We start from the raw sequence: 19,499 nt of genomic DNA on the forward strand, positions 1-19,499 counted from the left end.
CCTTGCTTCCTGACTTACCAAAAATATGTCTAGTGCATGGAGAGCGCGGTTTGCTGCTGGCTACTGTAAATCCTGGTTTATTATTTCTCATTGGAATACATTTGGACTATAAAAGCTAAGTTATGCATTTTTAGCGTCAATATTCAGCAGAACCGTAAATATTGATTGTTAATTTTGTTTTGTAATTACAAACCTTATTGACTTGTATTATCGAATATTTCCACAATTCCATGCCTACAACAATGGATACGAAAATTGATAGCGACAGATCCAACAATGCCAGCAGGCAGATAAAGTGCATAAGACTGAAACGGTGTATCCAGGATCAGGAGCAAGGACATGTTCAGGACCGTCAGAAATACGACGACTTCAGGCAATGAGAACTGTCATACATACAGCAACAGCACAATTTAAGGATAATATGAAATCGAAGCTTAAAGATTCGCCGATTGTGGGCGAACAAAAAACATTGGGAATTAAGGTGATATCTGTTAGTTTTGCGAAACGTGCATCGGAAGCCCGTTGTACGCTGCTCCACATTTTTCATTCTAATTGAATTCAATGGAAAATAAAATTTAGAGGAGCTTATCGCAGACTAATTTCACCCCATTGTCTCAATATTAGGTGAGCACCCTCAGGGCACCGACAATATGTATTCAGCAGAAAGCATATTTCAGTGCGGTGGAGGAAATTAATTGTCCAGGGCGTGGAAATATTATTCAGCCCCGTTTGCGAGTTTGAGCTGTGCGCTTAGATAACAACACTGACCGCAATGTTGGAACTGTAGAAGAGCAATTAATTGAAGCTCCACTGCACCAACGGATGAGCAGGGGGCAGCCGCAAAACGGAGGTCCGACTGCGCCATCCCATGCCATCGTATGTAATTACAGCTTAACCTCTGCTCGTCACAAATGTGAACAGCTCAATATATAATTGGAAATGTTAGAATCGGTTGTGCACATGGAATGTGCGGACAGGCCGAAGACTCTTTGAATCTACGCAGTGCCAATTCATAAAATCATAGCATGGTGCAGCAGAGAAGGAGTCTATTAGGCCTGTGCTTGCACCTTGAAAGAGATAGCGAAATTTGACACAGCCTCAAGTCCTTTGCCCACAGCCCCGCATGATTTTCCATTCAACTATTTATCCAGTTCCCTTTTGAAAGTTATTATTCAGTCTGCTTCCGCCATCCTTTTAGTCATTACAGATCAGAACAGGCCGTTGCGTCAAAAACAGTTCGCCACATCTCCCCGCTCATTTCATTTGCCAATTACATTGTATCTGTGTCCTCTTCTTGCCGACCGTATGCCATTGGAATCAGCGTCTCCTTAATTTCTCGATGGAAAACATGATTCACACTACCTATGTAATAAATCTTTTTGTTAGCTATTTTGGGATTTTCATTGAATTTAAAAAGTATCTCTGAAGATTTATATCAACTTCAAATTCGTTTCCAATATACAGCAGTTTGCAGAATGTTCCCTGATCCCAATGTAACGCTGACTCGACTTTGTGTTGTGGTTACACCTCGTAATATGAAAACCCCCAAAGTTTTAAGAACGCCTCCTTAAGTGATTTCTCACGGCATCTCTCTCAAGTTGATCCGCTGACCATTGGTTTTATTACACCTGCATGCGCGTGCGAAATGGAAACCGGCGCAAAGCTATGCTGTGAAGGGCAATCTGAATTATTTTTGTTGGAAAGTATTCAATTGTGCAAGCAACCATAATATGCCCGAGTGAATGCTGATTATAAACTCATATTCATGTATTAACAAGTTATGAAAGTCCTTTAATACAAAAGTATTCGTCGTCAGCTGGCGTACTGTGGCCAATTCGAGGCAACACACTTTCGGAAGGATGTGAAAGCCTCGAGGGGGTGAAGATGATATTTTATAGAAATATACCAAAGATTAAAAATCTTCAGTAACGTGGGGAGACGAGAGAACTGGATTTGTTCTCCATACAGCAAATGATGTTAATTGAAAACTTGAAAGAAATAATCAAAATCATGTAGGAATTTGATAGATAAAAAAAGGAGAATCTGATTTCAGTGGCAGACCGGTCGGTACCCAGAAATAGAGTTAACATCATTGGCGAAGGGCCCAGAGGTGAAATGAATACCAACAATAGGCAGCGAGTTGCTGTGATCTCTAATGCATTGTCTGAAAGCGTGGTTGAAGCAGATTCAATAATATATCTCAAAGGGGGAATAGGGTAAATACAATTCTGTACTTGCAACCAAATTAAGGTCCCTAAAATCGCCGACACCTCTCGAAGGGCAGATAATATGAGGGATTCTAACCACGAAGTAAATGAACAACAGGACCAGATTGGCTGCGCCAAGAAGGGTACATATCGCATTCAACGCCAGACACGTCGCCACCTTTGAAGAATATGCAAAAATTACTAAAATATATGAATTGATTAAATCTTTACCAAGCCATTATTTGTCTGGGTGGAAACTCTAGTGTAAACCATATATGTAATTCCAAATTCTATACAAAACGCACTTATTGCAAAACCATAGAATCATAGAATCTTACAGCCCACAAGGCGACCAGAATGTCTGTGCCGGCTCTTTGAAAGGGCAGTCAAATTCGATGTTTCTTTCTGGAATAAACATTTGACCTATTATTGCAGGCTATGTAGATGCCTTTAATGACAACAGAAAGTGTGGGCTTTATATCAATCTAATTAGTAGAGGATAACGTCTTTTTCATCTTGGATTTTGCTGAGCCAGCTGAGTGGTGTGACTAGCGGGGAAACTACACTGGTCAGCGGTAGAGTCAACTGAACAAATAATAACATAATTACATGGACAATCTCGGCTAACCAATTATCGGGGACAGAGGAAGTTAGGAACTTTTGGATGCAATTCAGCCTCTCGAAACTGTTCCACCATTCAATTAGATTGTTTCTGAAATTTAGCTTAACTGTACCGCTCGTCCTGGGTCCAAAGCGCCTTAATACTATTGCCCAGTAAAAATGAAATTCCAATAAGTGTCTGGAATTATAACGGCGCTTAAAGTGGAAACAATTTTGTGGTAGATTTTAAAAGGGGCTGCCGACTCGCTATCACCACTTTACCATCAACAAAGTCCGATTTTACCCACATTGAGCGTAAAACAGAAAATATCGATTATGAATCCACTGGAACTGAATATCGAGGCTGACGTCTGAAGGGTAACCGATTCATTATCGCTTGATTTTCTCGCCTGCAATTCTTCAATTACATCCCCAAGATCTACGCATTAGAGGGGTTACCACTTATATGAACAAGCCAAGTTTACGGCAATGTTTTACAGAAGGAAATAATCAGCTCAGCAAACAGAAATTCAAATTAGTTTAGTATTCCACAGAATGGCTTGTTTTGTTTAAATGGTGAGTTATTATGCAGATACTTACAAGGCATGTCGACGATGGCTTTCCAAGAATACACCTCAGTACTCCAGAAAGTATAAACTATAATAAAGTGACATATCAATTTCACTTGATAAAACATGAGCATAATTATTGGAACATAGTATCACGACTAGGTGTTTCAGCGCCTCGAGCCAATGCCACCAGTTAGTTAGATCCTGGCTGATGTGTAACTTGACTTTATCTACCTGACTTGATTCTGCTACTCATAACAAAATCATGTAACATACATCGATCACCGACAGTTTTGAAATTTTCAACTGATCTGTACCCTCAATTACTTTTGGGGGAAGGATTTACGAAATTTACAATGTTCATTATGTAAAAAAGTGTTTCATGACTGGAGCACTGAAATGCCGAGTACTAAGTTTAAGCTTATGTTCTGGACACCGCCCCCCCTCCTCCCCAGAGGAAATAAATGCTCACTATCTCCCATATTATGTACTTTAATCTTCCTAATCATCACAGCTAGATGCCTCCTTCATCTTCTATCCTCGAGGGAATGTAATAAGTTTAATTTATGTAATCTGTCCTCCCAATTAATATTAATTCGCCCCGGTATCATTCTCGTGAAACATAGAAAGATAGAAACATAGAATATAGGTGCAGGAGTCGGCCATTCGGCCCTTCTAGCCTACACCACCATTCAATAAGATCAAGGCTCATCATTCCCTCAGTAGCACTTTACTGCTTTCTCTCCATACCCCTTGAACCCCTTAACCATAAGGGCCATATCTAACTTGCTCTTGAATATATCCAATAAACTGGCATCAACAACTCTCTGCGGCAGGGAATTCCACAGATTAACAATATTCTGAATGAAGAAGTTTCTCCTCATCTCAGTCCTAAATGGTCTACCCCTTAACGTGAGACTGTGTCCCCTGGTTCTGAACTTCCGCAGCATCAGGAAAATTCTTCCAGAATCTAACATTTCCCGTTCCGTCAGATTTATATTTGTTTCTAGGAGATCCCCTCTCATCGTTCTGAACTCCTCATATGTCAGTTCAGCCATTCCGGGATTCATTCTGGTGAACGTGCGCTGCACTCCCTCAATAGCAAGAATGTTTTTCCTCAGATTAGGAGACCAAAACTGAACACAATATTCCAGGTGAGGCCCCACCAAGACCCTGTACAACTGCAGTAAGACCTCCGTTCTCCAATACTCAAATTCCCTAGCTATGAAGGCCAAAATACCATTTTGCTTCTTCACCGCCTGCTGTACCTGTATGCCAAATTTCAATGCCTGATGAAATAGGACACCAAGGTATCGTTACACCACTACTTTTTTAATCTGCCGCCATTCAGCTAATATTCTGTCTTCGCGTTTTTGCCCGCAAAGTGGATAACCTCACATTTATCTACATTATACTGCATCTGCCATGCATTTTTCCTTTCACCGAACCTGTCCAAATCACCCTGCAGCCTCATAGCGTCCCCTCATAGCTCACACCACCGCCCAGTTTAGTGTAATCTGCAAACTTTGAGATATTACACTCATTTCCTTGATCTAAATCATTTATTTACATTGCAAAGAGCTGGGGTCTCAGCACTGAGCCCTGCAGGCACTCTACTAGTCACTACCTGCCATTCTGAAAAGGACCCGTTTATCCCGACTCTCTGCTTCCTGTCAGCCAACCAGTTCTGTATCCACCTCAGTACCTTACCATCAATATCATGTGCTTTGATTTTGCACACGAATCTCTCGGGTGAAAGCTTGTCAAAAGCCTATTGAAAGTCCAAATACACCACATCCACTGGTTCTCCCTTATCCCTTCTACAAGTTACATCCTCAAAAAATTCCTGAAGTTTTGTCAAGCATGCTTTCTGCTTGATAAATCCATGCTGACTTGGACCGTTCCTGTCACTTCTTTCCAAACACGCTGCTATTTAATCCTTAATAATTGATTGCAACATTTTCCCCATTACTGATGTCAGGCCAACCAGTCTATAATTACCCGCTTTCGCTCTCCCTTCCTTTTTAAAAAGTGATGCCTGATTAGCTACCCTCCAGTCCAAAGGAACTGATCCAGAGTGGAACGACTGTTAGAAAATGGTCAGCAATGCATCCACTATTTCTCGGGCCACTTGCTTAAGTACTCTGGGATGCAGACTATCAGGGCACGGGAATTTATCGCCTTCAAACCCATCAATTTTCCAAACAAAGTTTCCCACCTTATAAATTTATCCTTCAGTTCCTCCTTCTCACTAGACCCTCGGTCACCTTGTACTTCGGGAAGGTTATGTGTGACTTCCTTCGTGAAGGCAACAACAATGTATTTGTTCCATTGGTCTGCCATTCCCTTGTTCCCCATTTTCAATTCAGCTAAATCTGACTGCAATGGACCTACGTTTGGCTTCACTAATCTTTTTCTCTTCACTAAACGATAGAATTTTTTGCAGTCAGTTTTTAAGTTCTCGGCAAGCTTATTCTTGTATTCTATTTTACCCCTCTTAATTCAAACCTTTGTCCTCCTCTGCTGAATTCTAAATTTCTGCCACATCTGAGGTTTGCTTCTTTATCTGGCCAATTTATATGCCTCTTCTTTGGATTGAACACTATCCTTAATTTCCCTTGTTTACCACGGTCGAGCCAACTTCACGTTTTATTTTTACTCCAGGCAGGTATGTACAATTGCTGATGTTCATACATGTGATCTTCAAATGATTGTCATTGCCTATCTACCGTCAGCCCTTTAAGTATCATTTTCCAATCTATTCTTGCCAAATCACGCCTCAAACCATCGAAGTTTTTACTTTCTTTAAATTCAGAAGCCTAGTTTCTGAATTAACTGTGTCACTCTCCATCTTAATAACGAATATTACCATGTTATGGTCACTCTTCCCCAAGGGGTCTCGCATAATAAGATTGATAATTATTCCTTCTCCTTACTCCTCACCCAGTCTCGAATGGCCAGCTCCTTAGTTGGTTCCTCGAGATACTGTTCTAGGAAACCATCTTTAATAAACTCGAAATCCTCCTCCACCGCATTGCTACCAGTTTGGTTAGCCCAATCAATATGTAGATTAAAGTCACCCATGATAACTGCTGTACCTTTATTGCATGCATCCCTAATACCTTTTTTGATGCTGTCCACAAACTCACAACTACTGTTTGTTGGTCTGTAAACAACTCCCACTAGCGTTTTCTGCACTTAGGTAATTCTTAGCTCCACCCATACCGATCTCACATCATCCAAGCTAATGTCCTTTCTTCCTATTGCATTAATTTCCTCTTAAATCAGCAATGCCACCTCGTCTCCTTTATCTTACCTTCTCTCCTTCCTAAATGTTCAATACCCCTGGATTTTGAGTTCCCAGCCTTGGTCACACTGAACCCATGTCTACGTGATGCCAATTATATCATACCGGTTAACTGCTATCTGCACAGTTAATTCGTCCACTTTATTCTGAATGCTCCTCGTATTGAGGCAGAGAGCCTTCAGGCTTGTCTTTCAAACATACATTGCCCCTTTAGAATTTCGCTGTAATGTGGCCCCTTTTGCTTTTTGTCTTCGGTTTCTCTGCCCTCCACTTTTACTTTTCTTCTATCCACCGTTTGATTCTGCTCCCATTGTACGTCCCTCTGTCTCCCTGCATAGGTTCCCATCTCCCTGCCACATTAGTTTAATTCCTCCCCAACAGCACTAGCAAACACTCCCCCGAGGACATTGGTTCCGATCCTGCCCAGGTGCAGACCGTCCGGTTTGTACTGGTCCCAGCTCCCCCAGAACCGGTTCCAATGTCCAAGGAATTTGAATCCCTCCCTGCTGTACCACTCCTCAAGCCACGTATTCATCTGAGTGATCCTGCGAATCCTACTCTGAATGGCAGGTAGCACTGGTAACACTCCTGAGATTACTGCTTTTGAGCAACAATAACTGTCTGAAATCTTGAAGTGTAAACCATCAACCCCAAACTGACCAATCACATCAAATTGACCCATCAGCTACAAACTGACAGGTCCCCCCCAACTGCCCCATCACCACAAACTGCCGCTTTGCCCCAAACAGAGCCTTCACCCCAAATTGACATATCACCAAAAACTGCGCCATCATACAAAACTGACCCATCACACCAAACTAACGCATCACCCCAAAATGTCTCATCAACAAAAACTGACCCATCATCCCAAAATGACACATCACCCCAAATTGACCCATCACACTAAATTGACCCAACACCCACAAATTAACTCCTCATCAAAAACTTACTCATCACCCGAAACTGACCCATCACCCCAAACGGACCCATCACCTTAAACTGACCCATCACCCACAAATTGACAATTCACCCACAAACAGATCCATTACAAAACTTGATCCATCATCCCAAACTGATCGATTACACACAAACTGACCCATCACACCAAACTGACCCATAACCTAAACTGACCCATTTCCCCCAAACTGAACCATCACCACAAACTGAGCGATCACACACAAACTGACCCATCATCAACAAATTGACCTATCACACCAAACTGACCCAACATCCCAAACTGACCCATCACCCACAAACTGACCCATCACCCGAAAATGACCCATCAACCCCAAACTGATGCATCACCCCAAAGTGACCAATCAGCTACAAATTGACCCGTCACCCCAAACTGCCCCATCACCACAAACTGCCCCATTAACCCAAACAGACCCTTCACCCCAAACTGACACACCACCAAAACCTGCGCCATGATAAAAAAAACTGATCCATCACTCCAAACTCACCCATCACCCACAAACTGACACATCACCCCAAACTGAAACATCACCCCCAACTGACTAATCACCGAAAACTGACCCATAAACTAAATTGACCCATTTTCCCCAAACTGACCCATCATGCCAAGCTGAGCGATCAAACACAAACTGACCCATCACCAACAAACTGACCCATCACGCAAAACTGACCCGTCACCGAAACTGACCCATCAGCCCCAAACTGACCCATCACCCACAAACTAACCCATCAACTACAAACTGACCCATCACCCCAAACTGACCGATCACCCACAAACTGACCCATCACGCACACAATGATCCGTCATCCCAAACTGACCTATCACACCAAACAGAACCAACACCCCAAACTGACCCATCACCCACAAACTGAGGCATCACCCGAAAAAGACCCATCACCCCCAAAATGATCCATCACCCCAAACTTACCCATCACTAATTCTGACCCGTCACCCCAAACTGCAGCATCACCACAAATTGCCCCATTACCCCAAACAGACCCCTCACCCCAAACTGACACATCACCAAACACTGCGCCATTATACAAAACTGACCCATCACCACAAACTCACCCATCAGCCACGAACTGAAACATTACCACAAACTGACCAATCACCCCAAACTGACACATCACCAAAAACTGACCCAGCATCCCAAACTGACACATCACCCCAAATTGACCCATCACCCTTAACTGACCCAACACCCACAAATTGACCCCTCACCAAAAACTGACTCATCACCCGAAACTGACCCATCACCCCAAACTGATGCATCACCCACAAACTGACCCATCACACCAATCTGACCCATCACCCTAAACTGACCCATCACCCGAAAAGGATCCAACACCCCAAACTGAACCAACACACCAAACTGATACATCACCCCAAATTGACTCCTCGCCAGAAAATGATTCATCACACCAAAATGACACATCACCCCAACTGACGCATCACCCACAAACTTAATCATCACCCCAAACAGATTCATCACTCCAAACTGAACCATCATCCCAAACTGACCCATCACCCGAAACTGACTCATCACCCCAAAATGACCCACAACCAGAGATTGACTCATGACCAAAAACCGACCCATTACACCAAACTGACTCATCACTACAATCTGACCCATTACCACAAACTGACCCATCACCTCAAACTGACTCATTACCCCAAACTGACCCAGCACCCCAAATTGACCCATCACTCCAAACTGACTCATCACCTCAAACTGACACATCGCCCCAAACTGAGCAATCACCCCAAACTGACGCATCACCCACAAACTAATCCATCACCCATATATGACCCATCACCATAAACTGACCCATCAGCCGTAACTGACCCGACACCCCAAACTGAACCATCACTCCAAACTAACTCATCCTCCGAAACTGACCAATGACCCCAATCTGAACCATCAACGCAAACTGACCCATCACCCCAAAATGTCATATCGCCCGAAATATAATCATCACCCCAAATTGATTCATCACTCCAAACTGACTCATCGCCCCAAACTGACCCATCACCCCAAACTGACCCATCAGCTACAAACTGACACGTCACGCCAAACTGCCCCATCACCACAAACTGCCCCATTACCACAAACAGACCCTTCACTCCAAACTGACAAATCACCAAAAACTGCGCCATCATACAAAACTGACCGATCACCCCAAACGGACCCATCACCCACAAACTGAAACATCACCCCAAACTGATCCATCACCCCCAAGTGACTCATCACCTAAAACTGACTCATAAACTAAACTGACCCATTTCCCCCAAACTGACCATCACGCCAAACTGATCGAGCACACACAAACTGACCCATCACCAACAAACTGACCCATCACGCTTTACTGACCCATCACAGAAACTGACCCATCAGCCCCAAACTGAACCATCACCCACAAACTAACCCATCAATCACAAACTGACCCATCAACACAAACTGAGCAATCACACCAAACTGACCCATCACCCAAACCGACCCATCACCCCCAAACAGACCCATCACCCTAAACTGACCCAGCAGTCAAAAACTGACCCATCACGTACAAACTAATCCATCATCCCAAACTGACCTATCACACCAAACTGACACAACACCCCAAACTGACCCATCACCCACAAACTGATCCATCACCCCAATCTGACCCATCGCCATAAACTGACCCATCACCCGAAAAGGACTCAAGACCCCGAACTGAAACATCACCCCAAACTGATTCATCACCTCAAACTGACTCATCGCCCCAAACTGACTCATCACCCCAAACTGACACATTACCCCAAACTGACGCATCACCCACAAACTGATTCATCACCCCATACAGACTCATCACTCCAAACTGACGCATCACCCCAAACTGACCCATCATCCCAAACTGACCCATCACCCCAAACTGACTCAACACCCCAAACTGAAGCACCACCAGAGACTGACTCATGACCAAAAACTGACCCATTATACCAAACTGATTCATCACTACAATCTGACCCATTACCACAAACTGAGTCATCTCCTCAAACTGACTCATTACCCCAAACTGACCGATTATCCCACATTGACCCATCAGCCCCAAACTGACCCATCACCCACAAACTAACCCATCAATCACAAACTGACCCATCATCCCAAACTGACCAATCACACCAAACTGACCCATCACCCAAACCGACCCATCACCCCCAAACAGACCCATCACCTTAAACCGACCCAGCAGCCAAAAACTGACCCATCACGTACAAATTAATCCATCATCCCAAACTGACCTATCACACCAAACTCACACAACACCCCAAACTGACCCATCACCCACAAACTGACCCATCACCCCAATCTGACCCATCGCCATAAAGTGACCCATCACCCGAAAAGGACTCAAGACCCCAAACTGAACCATCACCCCAAACTGATTCATCACCTCAAACTGACTCATCGCCCCAAACTGACTCATCACCCCAAACTGACACATTACCCCAAATTGAAGCATCACCCAAAAACTGATTCATCACCCCATACAGACTCATCACTCCAAACTGACGCATCACCCCAAACTGACCCATCACCCCAAACTGAGCCATTATACCAAACTGATTCATCACTACAATCTGACCCATTACCACAAACTGAGTCATCTCCTCAAACTGACTCATTACCCCAAACTGACCCATTATCCCACATTGACCCATCACCCCAATCTGACTCATCACCCCAAACTGAATCATCACCACAAATTAACCCATCACCCCAAACTGACTCATCACCAAAAACAGACCCATCATCCCAAACTGACTCATCACTCCAAACTGACTCATCCCCCGAAACTGACCAATGACCCCAATCTGACCCATCACCCCAAACTGACCCATCTACTCAAAATGACATATCGCCGGAAATTTACTCATCACACCAAATTGACTCATCACCCCAAACTGAGCAATCACCCCAAACTGACGCATCACCAACAAACTGAACCATCACCCCAATATGACCCATCAACCTAAACTGACCCATCAGCCGTAACTGACCCGACACCACAAACTGAACCATCACCCCAAACTGATTCATCGCCCCAAATTGACGCATCACCCCAAACTGACTCATCACCCAAATTGAATCATCACCCAAAACTGATTCATCAACACAAACTAACCCATCGCCCCAATCTGACGCATCTCCCCCAAACTGACTCATCACCCCAAACTATTGCATCACCCACAAACTGACACATCACCCAAAACTGACCCATCAGCCCAAACTGACCCATCACCCCAATCTGAACCATCACCCCAAAGTGAAACATCAACACAAAGTGAAACATAACCTCAAACTGACCAATAACCACAAACTGACATATCACCAAAAACAGACCCATCATCCCAAACTGACTCATCACCCGAAACTGACCAATGACCCCAAACTGACGAATCACCCACAAACTGACCCATCACCCCAAACTGACGCACCACCAGAGACTGACTCATGACCAAAAACTGACCCATTACAGCAAACTGACTCATCACTCCAATCTATCCCATTACCCCAAACAGACCCATCACCTCAAACTGACGCATTACCCCAACATGACCCATCACCACAAATTGACCCATCGCCCTAAACTGACTTATCACTCTAAACTGACACATCGCCCCAAACTGAAGCATCATCCCAAACTTACTCATCACCCCAAACTGACTTATCACCCCAAACTGACACATCGCCCCAAACTGACGCATCACCCCAAACTGACTCATCACCCGAAACTGATTCATCACCACAAATTAACCCATCACCCCAAACTGACTCATCACCAAAAACAGACCCATCATCCCAAACTGACTCACCACTCAAAACTGATTCACCCGCGAAACTGAACAATTATCCCAATATGACCCATCACCACAAACTGAACAATCACCCCAACCTGACTCATCGCCCGAAATATACTCATCACCCCAAATTGACGCATCACCACAAACTGTCCAATCACCCAATCTGACGCATCACCCACAAACTGACCCATCACCCCAATCTGACCCATCACCCTAAACTGGCCCATCACCCGAAAATGACCCATCACCCGAAATTGACCCAACACCCCAAACTGAACCATCACCCCAAGCTGATTCATCACCCAAACTGACTCATGACCAAAAACTGACCCATTAACCCAAACTGACACATCTCCCCAAACTGACGCATCAACCCAAACTGACTCATCACCCCAAACTGACTCATCACCAAAAACAGACCCATCATCCCAAAATGACTCATCACTCTAAACTGACTCATCTCCCGAAACTGACCAACGACCCCAATCTGACCAATCATCCCAAATTGACCCATCACCCCAAACGGACCAATCACCCCAAACTGACGAATCACCCACAAACTGACCCATCATCCCAATCTGTTCCATCACCCTAAACAGACCCATTACCCGAAATTACCCAACACTCCAAACTGACGCATCACCCCAAACTGACTCATCACCCCAATTTGAATCATCACCCCAAACTGATTCATCAACACAAACTAACCCATCGCCACTAACTAACGCATCACCCACAAACTGACTCATCACCCCAAATTGACCCATCACCCCAAACTGACTCATCACCCACAAACTGACTCATCAGCAAAAAATGACCTCCCATCCCAAATTGACTAATCGCCCCAAATTGACTCATCACCAAAAACAGATCCATCATCCCAAATTGACTCTTCACCACAAACTGATTCATCACCACAAACTAACCCATCACCCAAAATTGACGCATCACCGACAAACTGATTCCTCACTGAAACTGACCCATCACCCCAAACTGACCCATCACCGCACACTGACCCGTCAATCCAAATTGGCTCATCACCCCAACCTGACCAATCACTCCAAACTGATGCATCACCAAAAAACTGACCCATCACCCCAATCTGACCCATCACCCTAAACTGACCTATCACCCCACACTGTCCCGTCACCACAAACTGACCCATCAATCCAAACTGACTCATCGCCCGAAATATACTCATCACCCCAAATTGACCCATCACCCCAAACTGACTCATCAACCACAAACTGACTCACTTGCAAAAAATGACCTATCATCCCAAATTGACTAATCGCCCCAAATTGACTCATCACGAAAAACAGCTCCATCATCCCAAATTGACTCATCACCCCAAACTGATTCATCACCACAATCTAACCCGTCACCCAAAACTTACGCATCACTGACAAACTGATTCATCACTCCAAACTGACCCATCAATCCAAATTGACTCATCACCCCAAACTGACCAATCACTCCAAACTGGCGCATCACCCAAAAACTGACCCTTCACCCCAATCTGACCCATCACCCTAAACTGACCCATCACCCCACATTGTCCCAAAAATTGACCCATTACCCCAAACTGACTCATCGCCCGAAATAAACTCATCACCCCAAATTGACCAATCATCCCAAACTGACTTATCACCCACAAACTGAATCATCAGCAAAAAATGACCGAACATCCCAAATTGACTAATCGCCCCAAATTGACACATCACCAAAAACAGATCCATCATCCCAAATTGACTCATCACCCCAAACTGAATCATCACCATAAACTAACCCATCACCCAAAACTGACGCATCACCGAAAAACTGACTCATCACTCCAAACTAACCCATCACCCCAAACTGACCCATCACGCCACACTGACCCATCAATCCAAATTGACTCATCACCCCAAACAGACCAATCACTCCAAACTGACGCATCACCCACAAACTGACCCATCACCCCAATCAGACCCATCACCCGAAAATGTCCCATCACACGAAACCGACGCAACACCCTAAACTGAACTATCACCCCAAACTGATTCATCATTCCAAACTGACTCATGACCAATAACTGAACCATTGCACCAAATTGACACATCTCTACAATGTGACCCATTACCCCAAACTGACCCATCACCTCAAACTGACTCATTACTCCAAAGTGAGCCATCACCCCGAATTGACCCATCACCCAAACTGACACATCACCCCAAACTGACACATCGCCCCAAACTGACGCATCGCCCCAAACTGACGCATCGCCCCAAACTGACTCATCACCCCAAACTGATTCATCACCACAAATTAACCCATCATCCCAAACTGACTCCTCACTCCAAACTGACTCATCCCCCGAAACTGACCAATGACCCCAATCTGACCCATCATCTCAAATTGACCGAACACCCCAAAGTGACTCATCGCCAGAAAAATACTCATCAACCCAAATTGACTCATCACACCAAACTGACTCATCACCCACAAACTGACCCATCACCCCATACTGGCCCATCACCTGAAAGTGACTCATCACCCAAAGCTGACCCATCACCACATACTGACCCATCACCCCAAATTGAACCGTCACCCCAAACTGATTCATCACCCCAAACTGACGCATCGCTTCAAACTGACACATCACCCCAAACTGACCCATCACCCCAAACTGACGCATCATCCACAAACTGAACCATCATCCCAAACTGACCCATCACCCCAAACTGCCTCATCACCCCAAACTGAAGCACCACCAGAGACTGACTCATGACCAAAAATTGACCCATTACACCAAACTGACTCATCACTCTAATCTGACCCATTACCCCAAACTGACCCATCAACTCAAATTGACTCATTACCCCAAACTGATCCATCATCCCAAATTGACCCATCACCCTAAACTGACCCATCGCCCCAAACTGAAGCATCACCCCAAACTGACTCATCACCCCAAACTGACTCATCACCCCAAACTGACTCATCACCCCAAACTGGCCCATCACCTGAAAGTGACTCATCACCCAAAGCTGACCCATCACCACATACTGACCCATCACCCCAAACTGAACCGTCACCCCAAACTGATTCATCACCCCAAACTGACGCATCGCTTCAAACTGACACATCACCCCAAACTGACCCATCACCCCAAACTGACGCATCATCCACAAACTGAACCATCATCCCAAACTGACCCATCACCCCAAACTGCCTCATCACCCCAAACTGAAGCACCACCAGAGACTGACTCATGACCAAAAATTGACCCATTACACCAAACTGACTCATCACTATAATCTTACCCATTACCCCAAACTGACCCATCACCTCAAATTGTCTCATTACCCCAAACTGATCCATCACCCCAAATTGACCCATCACCCTAAACTGACTCATCACCCCAAACTGATTCATCACCACAAATTAACCCATCACCCCAAACTGACTCATCACCAAAAACAGACCCATCCTGCCAAACTGACTCAACACACAAAACTGACTCATCCCCCGAAACTGACCAATGATCCCAATATGACCGATCACCACAAACTGACCCATCACCCCAAACTGACGCATCATCCACAAACTGAACCATCATCCCAAACTGACCCATCACCCCAAACTGCCTCATCACCCCAAACTGAAGCACCACCAGAGACTGACTCATGACCAAAAATTGACCCATTACACCAAACTGACTCATCACTATAATCTGACCCATTACCCCAAACTGACCCATCACCTCAAATTGACTCATTACCCCAAACTGATCCATCACCCCAAATTGACCAATCACCCTAAACTGACTCATCACCCCAAACTGATTCATCACCACAAATTAACCCATCACCCCAAACTGACTCATCACCAAAAACAGACCCATCCTGCCAAACTGACTCATCACACAAAACTGACTCATCCCCCGAAACTGACCAATGATCCCAATATGACCGATCACCACAAACTGACCAATCACACCACACTGGCTCATCGCCCGAAATCAACTCATCACCCCAAATTGACACATCACACCAAACTGACCAATCACCCTAATCTGACGCATCACCCAAAAAACTGACCCATCACCCCAATCTGACCCGTCACCCTAAACTGACCCATCACCCGAAAATTACCAATCACGCGAAATTGACCCAACATCCCAAAATGAACCATCACTCCAAACTGATTCATCACCCAAACTGACTCATCGCCCCCAACTGACTCATCACCCCAAACTGACACATCACCCCAAACTGACGCATCAGCCACAAAATGATTCATCACCCCAAACAGACCCATCACTCCAAACTGACTCATCACCCCAAACTGACACACAACCATAAACTGACTCATGACCAAAAACTGACCCATTACAAGAAACTGAAACATCGCCCCAAACTGAAGCATCACCCCAAACTAACTCATCAGCCTAAACTGATTCATCACTACAAATTAACCCATCACAGCAAACTGACTCATCACCAAAAACAGACCCATCATCCCAAGCTGACTCATCACTCCAAACTGACACATCCCCCGAAACTGACCAATGATCCCAATCTGACAAATGATCCCAAATTGACCCATCATCCCAAACTGACTCATCGCCCGAAATATACTCATCACTCCAAATTGATTCTTCACCCCAAACTGAACAATCACCCCAAACTGACGCATCACCACAAACTGACCCATCAACCCAATCTGATCCATCACCCAAAACTGACCCATTACCCGAAACTGACCCAACACCCCAAACTGAATCATCACCCCAAATGGATTCATCAACACAAACTAACCCATCGACCCTAACTGACGCATCACCCACAAACTGACTCATCACCCCAACTGACCCATCACACCAAACTGACTCATCGCCCGAAATATACTCATCAGCCAAAATTGACCCATCACCCCAAACTGACTCATCACACACAAACTGACTCATCAGCAAAAAATGACCTACCATCCCAAATTGACTAATCGCCCCAAATTGACTCATCACCAAAAACAGATCCATCATCCCAAATTGACCCATCACCCAAACTGAATCATTACCCCAAAGTGACACATCGCCACAAACTGACTCATGACCCCAAACTGATTAATCACCACAAATTAACCCATCATCCCAATCTGACTCATCACTCCAAACTGACTCATCCCCCGAAACTGAACAATGACCCCAATCTGACCAATCATCCCAAATTGACCCAACACCCCAAACTGCCTCATCGCCCGAAATATACTCACCACCCATTATTGACTCATCACAACAAACTGAGTCATCACCCACAAACTAACCAATCAACCCATACTGGCCCATCACCTGAAAGTGACCCATCACCCCAAAGTGACCCATCACCACAAACTGAACCATCACCCAAAACTGACTCATCATCACAAACTGACCCATCACCCCAAACTGACGCATCACCCACAAACTGATTCTTCACGCCAAACAGACCCATCAATCCAAATTGACTCATCAACCCAAACTAACCCATCATCCCAAACTGACCCATCACCCCAAACTGCCTCATCACACCAAACTGACGCACCACCAGAGATTGAATCATGACCAAAAACTGATCCATTACACCAAACAGACTTATCACTGCAATCTGACCCATTACCCGAAACTGACCCATCACCTCAAATTGACTCATTACCCCAAACTGACCCATCACCCCCAAATTGACCCATCACCCTAAACTGACTTATCACCCGAAACTGACTCATCGCCCCAAACTGAAGTATCACCCCAAACTGCCTCATCACCCCAAACTGACTCATCACCCCAAACTGACCAATCATCCAAACTGACGCATCACCCAAAAACTGACACATCACCCCAATCTGAACCACCACCATAATCTGACCCATCAGCCGACATTGTCCCATCACCACAGACTGACCCATTACCCCAAACTGACTCATCACCGACAAACTGACTCATCACTCCAAACTGACCAATCACCCCAAACTGACCCATCACCACACACTGACTCATCACCCCAAACTGACACATCACCCCAAACTGACGCATCACCCCAAACTGACTCATCACAGCCAAACTGATTCATCACCACAAATTAACCCATCACCCAAAACTGACTCATCACCAAAAACAGACCCATCATCCCAAACTGACTCATCACTCCAAACTGACTCATCCCCCGAAACTGACCAATGACCCCCATCTGACCATCACCCCAAACTGACAAATCACCCCAAACTGACTCATCGCCCGAAATATACTCATCACCCCAAATTGAATCATCACCCTAAACTGACTCATCGCCCGAAATATACTCATCACCCCAAATTGAATCATCACCGCAAATTGAGCAATCACCCCAAACTGACGCATCACCCACAAACTGACCCATCACCCCAATGTGACCCATAACCCAAAACTGATTCATCAACACAAACTAACCCATCACCCGTAACTGACGCATCACCGACAAACTGACTCCGCACCCCAGCTGACCCATCACCCCAAACTGACCCATCACCCCACACTGTACCATCACCACAAACTGACTCATCACACCAAACTGACCCATCAACCCAAATTGACCCATTAGCCATACTGACCCATCACCCCAAACTGACCCATCACCCCAAAATGACCTATCACCCCAAACTTAACCATCACCCCAAACTAACTCATCACCCCAAATTGACTCATCACCCGAATCGAAACTATCACCCCAAAGTGACACATCACCCCAAACTGACCAATCACGCCAAACTGACTTATCAGCAAAAACAGTCCCATCATCCCAAACTGACTCATCACCCCAAACTGACTCATCACCCGAAACTGAACCATGACCACAAATTGAACCATCACCCCAAACTGACGCATCACCCGAAAGTGAACCATGACTCCAAATTGACCCATAAACCCACAGTGACCCACCACCCCAAAGTGCCTCACCACCCACAAACAGACTCATCATCAAAAAATGACTGACCAC

This window comes from Pristiophorus japonicus, unplaced genomic scaffold (assembly GCF_044704955.1).
Source record: "Pristiophorus japonicus isolate sPriJap1 unplaced genomic scaffold, sPriJap1.hap1 HAP1_SCAFFOLD_43, whole genome shotgun sequence".
NCBI classification, from domain to species: domain Eukaryota; kingdom Metazoa; phylum Chordata; class Chondrichthyes; family Pristiophoridae; genus Pristiophorus; species Pristiophorus japonicus.